Raw genomic sequence first — 10,107 nt, 5'->3', positions numbered from 1 at the left:
CTTTCTACGGCGAATTTATTGTAAAAAAAATAACCTAATCCATCCAGTGGTTAAGTCACAGGAGTCATTTTTAGTTTTTATAATTTACAACTTCATGTGTAAAGCAGAGATAAAGTTAGGAGTATCGAATGTTTTGATCAGTTGACAGCTGTCAGTTTTCAAGGGAGAATTTCAGTTGTTTGTAATGACTGACTTTTATAGGGTGTTCTAATTTTCGCACATTTTTATTCTATTTACTTTGTTTGTTGTGAGCGACACAGCTGATATATCTTTTTTTATCCCTTTAAATTATTTATTAACCAATTAATGTACAAAGATGTACTTTTTACTATGTTGGCAACGTAAAATCAGCCTATGTAGGTATACAGTCATCTTAATTTAAGTCGTAATAAAAATATACATCCAATATTTCTCGCATCTAAATGATTACGGAGAAGCAAAGTTATGTGTTATTGAAAAGTTATAAGTTATGACTGCGTGAAGGAATCTTAGCATTTCTTTCGCAAAAAAGACACAGCGTGATTTATTATTTACGCTTGAGACAAAAATAATTAAACTGTCAGCGAATTTCTCCTTCAACAGTAATTACAAATATCTGCTTACATCTTCACATTACATAACCACGGAAGAAGCTATTAGACAGGCAATTAACAGTATTTGCAAAGTTATTTAGTCGCTAAGCTTATATTATCGACGCCTCATTGCTCGTTAAGTCACGTCTGTTGACGGAAGTCGCTATGTATTGGTACGTGAGTGACAGTATTTAAGTTTCTATTCGAGGCGATGTGACTCACTGGTCTGAGACCTAAGGAATGCTAGAAAAGTGATTGGATTCGCTTGTTTGGGTAAATATCAACGTTCTTGTGCAGTAATGCCGATGCGATGTAATGCTTTTCTTGTATGAGCGCCATCTAGCGGTGAGTAGTTAAACCTCGTTAGTCTCACTTTTTAAAGTGTTTTGTTTACTTTCAGTTCAACAAACAATCATTATTACTTAAAGTATATTTTTGCTATAAAAAAAATGTATTAAAAATATTATAGCAGAAATACGATGCCAAAATGAAAACGATGCATCGTATCGTGACCCGTTTACCGCCTGGTGCAATACAGATGTCGCTAGTTGCTTAAATAAAATATTAGAGCAGAATTTTAAATACATAAATATTTCATTTAAATTTCATATAAATCACTAGTCATCGAGTCCTCGCGTTACATTAAATGATAAATAAAGGTCGTTATAATTTCACAATTATTATGGCCCGAATTGGGAAACAATAGAAAAGTTCAGCAGGTGGTTACGTCACGTACGATGACAAAATATCAAGATTCTGCACGGGCTTTCGGGCCACTCAACTAAGCACTGCACATACCACTCGAGGCCACAGCATTTCTTCTAAGGTGATCAACTTAACATTTTCATAAACAAGCCATTTTAACCACTATAGCTTAAGACATAAAACTCAAAGTATTTCCCATAAAAACGCTCATTCATTCAGTCACCTGCTAAGTAAATATAAATCTTAAGTGCTTCGCTATAATGTCAATTTCCTACAGCAATCGCACGTCAACACTTCAAGAAAATAAATGCAGCCACGAAGCTTTTGTAAAGCTTATTGCTTACAAGTTAAGATTGGTTTTACTGTGCAGACAATAAGAAACAATCGTATTAGCCGGTTCTACAAGAACGTATACTCAATGTTGCTTATTTACGACAGCTGACGACCATTCAAACTCGTTTGTGTAATAACTCGATCTTCGGAGAATGCAACCCGCCGATTGGCTTAGACAGTCGCGCCGCGTCGTTGAAAGAACGCACGCTTGTTACGCGCATGCGCGGTGACGCCGAAGTGAACGTTTCTAAATTTGAAAAAGAACAATAATCGAGTGAGTGTAAGTTTCGATCAAAATTGAGAAATTAATCGAGAATTTGAAGGATTTGTTGTGAAATATCTAGTTTTAATCGACTCAGTGAATATTTGAAAGGAATTTCTTTACGTGGAAACGGGTTCGCGTCCCATGTTTGTTGTTGGATTTTGTAATAATTTTACATCTTCGATTCACGATTAGTTGTTTACGTCTGCAACCGTGGGTGTTCGATTTAATTTATTTAAAATCGAGAAACTTTTTGCGATTCTGTCTGGATTCCAATTGGAAAGGTGAGTTTCCATTTTTCGTTCTGCTTTACACATTCAAATAAAAATGCTAGAAAGTGCACACTAATTAGAAATGGAAGTAAGTAACATGAAAGTGTATTAATTATAATAAGAATTCTTTATTTACTAATTATACTGCATGTTTAATGTAAGTAGGTGCATACTCACAAACATTTTAATTTCACAGATATTTAATAACTCATATCATAGGTATTTTGTTCAAATAATTAGGTAACAATTACAGATAATATTACAATCTGTTTTAAGTTGCAAACGTTAGTGATCGACTGTTCCATATTTGAATGGAACAAATTCTAAGTTCGAAACATGTTCGAATAGAAACGTTCTTAGCTACGGCAAGTATTGACCATGAATTCCGATGATTAATGCAGGATACATTGTTTTTATTGTGAATGTGACCGTTCTGCGCTAATTTAGCTAAAATTATGCTATTAAAAAGTTACTTGAAGGACTCTTGTGTAATTTTAATTTGAAAACTAATTCGTGATACGAGGCTAATGCTGAAAAGTTAGAAGTAGTTATATTGCCTTGCAAATATACTTAAGTATTTTAAATAATTATTAGGACTTAAGTCGAAACTCCTACACAATTCTACTCAGTATTTGTTGGAAATCCGGAATATGTGCCTACATTCTTACTTAATGATATTTTTATATATGATTTTCAGAATACCAACTTCTGAACAGTTGTTAGAAATAACACAAAGCTTAGGTACTTAATTGCTTGACATAAAAATATTACCTACTTTTAAAGGAAAGCTATCAAATTCCTATTTAAGAATGTCCCACGTTACTCCTCATAGTTTAAAGTTCAACTAGAGATCCACCAGTAGTCACGTAAACTCATATATTAACCAACCATTAATAAGCTACACCCTGTTATCAATTAACATGACAGTTCCCATAATTCATGGAAAGGACAATGCCAGGGTCTGGGCTCAAAGTTTGCCCAGCAGTGGGAGTAGTTCCAGCTGGTTCCATAGTGCACTCTGAACACGAAATCCAAATATTTTTGAAATCGGTCCCAGAGGTCCCGAAAAAAACCGGTTCAAATGTTCTCCATAGATAATCACTTAACAAAGCCTGAGCCATTTGCCCAGTACTGAAAGTGGTCGAAATAGGTTCTTTACTGCACTGTTAACACGAAATCCAAATATTTTGGAAATCGGTCTCAGAGGTCCCGAGAAAAACCGGTTCTAATGTTAAACTTGAACAGTCACTTTATGAAGCCCAAGCCATTTTCCAGAAGTGGAAATGGTTAGAATAGGTTCTTTACTTCACTGTTAACACGAAGTCTAAATATTTTGGAAATCGGTCCCAGAGGTCCCGAGAAAAACCGGTTCTAATGTTAAACTTGAACAGTCACTTTATAAAGCCCAAGCCATTTGCCCAGTAGTGGAAATTGTTAAAATAGATTCCTTACTTCAATCTTAACACGGAATCCAAATATTTTTGAAATCGGTCCCAGAGGTCCCGAGAAAAACCGGTTCAAATGTTCTCCATAGATAGTCACTTAACAAAGCCTGAGCCATTTGCCCAGTAGTGAAAGTGGTCGAAATAGGTTCTTTACTGCACTGCTAACACGAAATCTAAATATTTTGGAAATCGGTCCCAGAGCTCTCGAGAAAAACCGGTTCTAATGTTAAACTTGAACAGTCACTTTATAAAGCCCAAGCCATTTGCCCAGTAGAGGGAATGGTTAGAATAGGTTCTTTACTTCACTGTTAATACGAAATCCAAATATTTTAGAAATCGGTCCCAGAGGTCCCGAGAAAAACCGGTTCTAATGTTAGCCAGCCATTGTTAGCAAGCCATTTTAAGCAGCCACAAACCTAACAACCTCTTTTCTTGAAATAACATTCAGATAGTTAGTGGTTTCACTGTTAACAGGATAAAAAAACAGAAATAGACGTTTAAAGGTAATTGTTGTTTCTCTTCCTTTTCAGTCTCTATCTACCACAATCAGTCCTAAGTTCGTGTAGAGTCATGCAATTAATATCCATAATGGCAATGAAAAAATGTTATCAAGACGAATAAAATAAGCTCGAACACGAGGTAGTAAATAGATACCGTTGAGGAGTTCCCTCGTCTCACTGTCGTCTTCATCGTCAGGTCAGGTCTTAACCTCCACATTTTTGTGGTGTCGGAGACATACCCGAATGACAAGTTTTTGTTCGATATGTGCTTACAATTTCCGAGAGTTCCCTATTGTTTTAAGGTTTCTATCACCAGACCCTGGACCGAATAACAAAGGAACCATTTGGAAACTAAATCCTTTCAAACAATAAAATGATTGTTTAAATCGGTTGGTAAACGACGGAGTTATGCACGTACTTACGTAAAAAGAATGCAAACGAACTGAGAAACTCCTCCATTTTTTGAAATCGGTAAAAAAAAATTCTCGTTCAATACCTCGTATTTGTCGATTAATATTATAATGCATTTCAATTAAGGTAACAAAAGTGGAATAGTTAAGAGTTCGTAAGCATATTTTTCGTAATATTGAATAAGAGTCAAACCAGTTTTTCTCAGGACTCCTGGGATAGATTTCGAAATATTTCGGTCTGGGACCTATCATAAGCCTATGGAACATAATACACTATGCAGTTACTGTGGGCAACTCTTGAGCCCAACTTCCATACAAAGAATAGCATTGTCCTTTATCAATACTGAGAAAATATCTGAAGAAAAAAACCTTCGATAAAGACGTTTTACAGCACAAAGCTGGTCGTAATTCTTGTCATCTGAGAAGATATTAAATTTAAGAGCAAATCGCGTGATTATCGATGATCGATCGATGAGCATCCATGTCGGCCATGCGTGCCGTATAATGTGTTGAAAAGCGAAAGAGATTTATCATTAATATCTTTAACATAGAGACTGATACAAATGTACATAAAACTTCCAGTCAAAACCTCATTTATTCAAACATAGCTGAAAATCAGCACTATTTGAACGTCATAAATTTACAAAAGACAGCCCCCAAAACGCCCCCAGTCCCTCTTCACAACTTCCTATATGGTGCAACAAACTCCCCAGCAACACATGTCTGTCTGAAGCTTATAGGGACCGATAGACTACCAGTACCTACCTCCAGCTGCCGAAAATAACGCTATATAGCAATGTTTTTAATTTATTTTGAATTAGCTGCTTGCAGACTCTAAATAAGGGGAAATCAGATTTTACGAAATAAAAAAGGATTTGTGCAAGAAAAATATCTCAAGAATACATTTTGACAACCGATTTAATTGGTTACAAAACTTCAAGAAATTAAATTATGAAATGGGTGATTTAAAATAGATTTCATAAGGATAATTAATTGGTTTAGCGGGTATTTATTTCTTTAAAACCTGTAACTTTCATGATACTGCATATTACGCATTTAAACTTTATTATTACGCATACATACTTGTTTGTTACTTTGTCACCTTATATATTAAAAGCCAATACCTAAGTTTAGCAACACATGTTTCGCATTTTTTACCTTAAATAGGTTTTACATTTACCTTCAAGCCAGCACAGCCTTTTAAGTTTTTTAGTCCAACAAGTGAAAAAACTTGATCAGAACCCAGTTTCTTCACTAGTGTTGGTTTCTTGCGTTACCTGTGATCCGCAGAGCATTACGTAATTACCACAAATAATCATATGACTCATGAATTATTGAAATATGATTCCATTATCCATACATTTGTGCAAATAATGTTTACGTGTTTGAGCTTCTCAATGTTAGTGACTAATTAACATGAATCGATTTGGTTTTATTATGTGTTAGTGGTTTAGTTTTAATTAGTTGAATATCAAGAGTTTTGAAACTCTCAGCATGAGAACATGAGCTCGATTGAAATGACTAAAGATTTTAACATCTTCATTGACTATCAAAGACAGACAGATTACTAGTTTAAATACTATATGTACTACTAATTTCCTACCTCAGTATAGAACTACAAAGGTGCACCGTACACCCACAAACAACAGAACATAAGACCTAACTCAACTAAATCTTGCTTTAAGCAATTACTACACTGGAAACGCAACTTAAAACAATAAACACCTCGTGTAACTATCGACATGTGTAAATTTCGTTATTGGCTAAAGTTTAACCGCTTTCACTTATGTAACTGACTAGTTTATGTAAATCGGAGTCGCGTTAATCTTCCTCGCCACGCCTTGTGCGCAGATGATATCACATGTAGGTACAGTGGTACTCTTGGGTACCGCAGAGGAAAACGGAACTCATTATCATTGCGAAAAGTGATGCTAAATATAACTTTTGAGTAAATGTTCTCGATTTTGAAGGTCCAAAAGACTACTAGTACTTTTCACTGAGAAGATTTTCATTGAACAGGGACGTAGTTTAGTGACACATAAAGTAATCTATACTCCATTTGAGCCATATCCTCTTTGAGAGAGACATGACAAATTGCACTGTAAATTTTCTAAATCACTGGTTCCGAAGCATAACACTGAATAACACATCATTAAAAAGCCCCAAAACAAAATGGTGATTACTCATGCTAATAATTTAAAATCAATATTTATTTCCGCGATCATGGTTTCAAGCTTCTGTAAATATATGAATGGAATTCTACAGAACCATTGCTCAACGTTTGCCTTTATTATAGTGAAGATGTGACATTAGGCAATATATTACGGAAAGGCATTTGTATGCAAGAGCTCATCTTACGGACTACGGCCAGAGACGAACCACAATAAATTGTTTATTTTAGTTTCTAAGAAACTAGCTGCTTTCCCGCGAACTACTGTCCTTACCGGGATAAAATATAGCCTATGTTACTCGAGAAGAGTGTAGCTTTAAAACAGCGTAAGAATTTTTCATATCAGTTCAGTAGTTTTTGAGCCTTTAAGCCAAAGAAAAAACGTTTCCTCTTTACTATATACTAGTGTAGATAATGAGGAATGATAAGTTTTAGGAAAGCTACAAAGCAGGCTTTAAACCTGATCTATGCATGTAATATACCAATTGCGGTTTGTTTGGACATTACTTCAGGAATGTACACATTGGTTATGTAATGTTACGATTGCTTTAACTGTGTTATTTTGGACTTGGGAGAAACAGAGACACAGATGTGGCTAGAATTTGTTCTCGATATTAGGCTTATTATCTAAAAAATGTATGGGAAATTGCACCTAACTTAACATCTGCCTAGCTAGTGGTTTCAGCTGAGTACCAGTATTTTACAAGGAACAGCTGGTATGGGAAATTGTATCTAGCAGTCTGAAATTTCTAAGAAAAACTCAAGGCAAACACACTCTTAAAATTACGCCTTTGCGCCTTCGACTACGAACATTAAGAAGAAAGTACAATTTAAACGAAACCACCTAATTTCGGCGTATGTGTATCACATCACAACTAAAATTACATACCTACGCAGTTTAAATAATCATACACCTTTACATAACTTCAGACCGTGTGAAGACGTTTGCAATAACAGTAGTAGCAAGTACCTCTATCTTGTAATTGAGAAAACGAAAGTTTGTAAGCGAAGAAAACGGTCTAAATTTTTTAAAGGCTCGCTAAATTCTATGAAATATTACTTCGAATAGTTAGCATGTTTGGGTGATTTCACTTTTCTTTCAACATTCCAAAATATGTGGAACTTAGCGTTGTTTACATATTTGCAGGCATACCGTCGTAAACTAAACAAAATAAAGTAACTAAGAATTACTTTTAAACAAAAAAAAAATACAAAAATTTCATTAAGAACAATAATTTTGGGACTGTCCTATAGAATTTTGACTCACATTGTCACCCCACCTCTTACCACAACTCACTTGTTTGAACAGCCATCTTGCTTGTAAAATTACGACCAAATATTTAAAAATTCGCTGTTTAATCAAAATATTATTACGTTATCGCATAAAGAAGTGTCGATTCCACCGTATTGTGATGGCCAATTGATTGTTCGAACGGATTTATTCCCACCTATCTCTCGTACATGGCGAATCAATCGTCGATTGTCAAGCAAAAAAAATCCGGAACGTCGTAAGGGGCCATTGAGTTTTCAGAAAAAAGGCCCGATAGGCTGTATGCCAATAACCTTTGCTTGAATAATACATGAAGTAGGTATATAGTTGTTTGTCTTTTACCCGTGACTGTATAATTATTGTTTATCGATGTTATAATTTCTACCCTTTGATGAATACTTATAGCTTTATTAAGCACCTTGTTAGGTATGACTTATTACATTTTCCTGTATTTTTTATGCTTTAAATTGCATCAAAGTCTTTCTTCGTGTTAGACTAGAATAGTTGATGGATCGGCAATCGAGTGAATTTAATGAAGACGAAAATGTAATAAGTAGGTACCTACATAAGTACAGTAAATGACTTTTTCATATGACAGTAAATATGTGCTGCTTTTCCCTACTTCGAAATCGGTACTCTGGAGTTTTTTTTAATTTGTTCACAGAACATTAAAAACATTTTCAAAATACATTTCACGGCTTTGGTTGTTCGATAGCAGGCCCGCCGTAAGCGGGCGTGCATGGCGTGCACCGCACGCGGGCGGCACGTCGTAGGGGGCGGCAAATCGAAATATCTTTTTACCAATTATTTCATTTCAATATTTCCGAAAACAGTAATAGCGCTAAGAATATTACTTACACTGCCGGTTTCAGTAGCATCTGTTGAAAAATCATTTTCAAAATTAAAAATTTTTAATAACTATTTATGATCAATAATGCTCCAGCAGAGACTTAGTAGGGTAAATACGCCAAATGTCGGCCTCCCCCCAAACTTCGGCCGTCTGTACATTTTCAGCTTGCATTCATTCAAAAGGTAATTAAGTGTTAGTTTTGCTCCTCGAATTGCAACTTTGGTTTATACTCTGTACGTACAAATCGTTACTATCCAATTCTGTCATTTACTCTTCTCATACTGAGCGTCAGTAGCGATTGCGCCGTTGAAACATCAAATTCGCACGTAAAGTAGCTTACTCGAAGTGAATACTCACATTTTGGGGATTGATATTAGAACGATAAAACATTTATTTATTTTTCTTTTAAGCTTGATTATCACTAATGGGTTATTTTTACTATATTTTAAGATAGTTTTTTCAGCGTTTTGCGTATATTTTTCAAGGAAAAATAGGAGGCCGCCATTAGGACAACAGTTTTGACTTAAAACCGGAGTCTCGGCCGTGGCCGACTTAAAGCAAATGCAGTCTATTTTATAAATTCCTATTGTACTAATTCCGTTGGCTTAACAAGAGAATTTGCAAAGCTTATAGGAAAATAGATCTATTTTACGTTTAATAGCCAAATAACGGCAGGGGTGATATTAGTTGAATCTCAAGAAATAAGGTACAAGAAATAGGGGCCGACATTAGAAGCCTTATTACTTTTTTCTTTTCGTAGAAATATCAATCTTATGCCTATAAACATGACATAGATTAATCAAACTATCCAAAACCGCATCAGAAACTATCTTTCGTTGGAAACTGTCGGTGCTATAGCGAACCGCAATCAGAAAATCGCTAAGGGGGCCGACATTTGGCGTATTTACCCTAATTTATCTATAGTTTCAATCACGGACGTCAGTAGCGGCGTAAGGGGGAGGCGGGGGCGGTCCGCCCCGGGTACCACGTCTAGGGGGCGCCATCTCGGTCGGCACATATCTGCACGACCAGGATGGCACGGGCAAAAGGGAGAGTGCTTTTGTAATCTGCAAAGCCTAGGTTCACTACCAGTCGCAGTGCAGGCCCGAGACACGCATCGCCACGGGACTAAGCGAGGTGACACAGTCCGACTGTCAACCCTTTCCGCTCTGAATTCCTTAAAGTTAGAAAAAAAGCGCTCGCTTCGCTCGCGGTTCTTTCTTTGCACGTTTTAATTTATTCTGCGCTTACTTTTTCAGTCCTCAATCTAACAAAAAGTTGAGGCACCGAAGTGACAAAAATCACTGGTGCTCGCTTC

This window comes from Helicoverpa zea, chromosome 24 (assembly GCF_022581195.2).
Source record: "Helicoverpa zea isolate HzStark_Cry1AcR chromosome 24, ilHelZeax1.1, whole genome shotgun sequence".
In the NCBI taxonomy this organism is placed as follows: Eukaryota; Metazoa; Arthropoda; class Insecta; order Lepidoptera; family Noctuidae; genus Helicoverpa; species Helicoverpa zea.
Note: the sequence above shows the minus strand (reverse complement) of the source record.